Consider the following 1,646-nt stretch of genomic DNA (forward strand, 5'->3'; position numbering starts at 1 on the left):
TGTATTACATATTCTGAAAGCACATGAGTTGTAGATACGATTTTTTACTTCATAATGGCTGATCGGACATTGTGACGTCATTATATTGCCATTTGAATGAAAAAACCGAATTTTTATTTATGATGCCATTATGTTTATACTCGTTTGAACGTATCTCGCTTATTCTTGATTGATTGTCTCCCACCTGTGAGTATGTTATAGCTGAATCAATTCTCTTGAAGACATGTCCCTTTATTTTTTATTTTGATCACGTCAACATGGTGAAAAAGAATGAATTTAAGGAGCCCATTTCTCATTCTTAAAAGATGTAAAACAATAGAACAGAGTGAGGGCGGCAGACTGTATTTCGACGCTATCAGACTAATATATATAGGTTATGTGAAGGGAAAGTTTGTGTGGCATTACCAACTAACAGGCGGTTTTTGACAATGTTTAATTTCGTGTGCTATTACTGTACACGCACACATGGTGACGTGCGTGTCTGTTAACATTAGAAAATTCTCCATATTACTATTCAGATAGTTTAAAGAACGTTTCGGGTCATTTTCAGTATTTCAAAACTTTCCATAATTTACCCGCCGTACGTTCAGTTGCACGCACACAGCACATACTAAAGCTGGAAATTACGCGTTGTTACATATTTTGTGTTCCTGACACTGTCAGGAGTCACTCTTTGTGACATTACCGTGCTCACGGGCATCAAGACGTGTGTGTACGCATGCGGAAATCTTTTAAAATGCTCATAATTATTCTTTAAAAAAAAACTAATTACAGCATATTTTAGCATATTATGAAACGTTTCAATCACCACTGCGCACGCTTCATGAGAGTCAAAGTACGGCGGATCACCAAACTCGTCCTCAGTGACGAGTTCAAATCTAGTTTGACTTCTTTTTAGATTTTGATGACGTCATCATGGTCAAAAAAATTGTTTTTTCTAACCCCCACATCTTTCTTTCCTCAAAACGTTGATGACTTAACGTGCGCGTACGCGTGCGTCAACATTTACATATGCATAAAACCATGAATATTTTTAATCAGTTATAGCTCCATAGGATGAAAGGTGACCCCCAATTTTTATTACATATTCTGAAAGCACATGAGTTGTAGATACGATTTTATAGATCATAATGGCTGATCGGACATTGTGACGTCATCATATTGCCATTTGAATTAAGAAAAAATTGAATTTTTAGTTATGACGTTATTACTTTTTATACTCATTTGAACGTACTCGCTTATCTTGATTGATTGTCTCCCACCTTTGAGTATGTTATAGCTAAATCAATTCTCTTTCAGACGTGTCCCTTTATTTTTTATTTTGATGACGTCATCATGGTAAAAAAAAATGCTTTTTTGGAGCCTTCTCATCTTTCTTTCTTAAAAGATGTAAACACATTGAAAATAGAGGGCGGCAGACTGTATTTCGACACTATCAGACCGATAGTTCGTATACTGTAAAGGCAAAATTCGTGTGGCATTACCAACCAAAAGGGGGTTTTAAATTAAACTTGACAAGGTTTAAATTTGTGCCATTACCGTCGTCAGGCACGTCGTTTTAGGTATTCGTACTTGTGCGTTAAAATTTTTAAATTGTTAATATCACTTTTCAGATAATTTAAAGCACGTTTCAGGTCATTTTGAAT

The sequence above is a fragment of the Anneissia japonica genome, unplaced genomic scaffold (genome assembly GCF_011630105.1).
Source record: "Anneissia japonica isolate Jap-2015-1 unplaced genomic scaffold, ASM1163010v1 scaffold288059_len961885_cov194, whole genome shotgun sequence".
Taxonomy (NCBI): Eukaryota; Metazoa; Echinodermata; class Crinoidea; order Comatulida; family Comatulidae; genus Anneissia; species Anneissia japonica.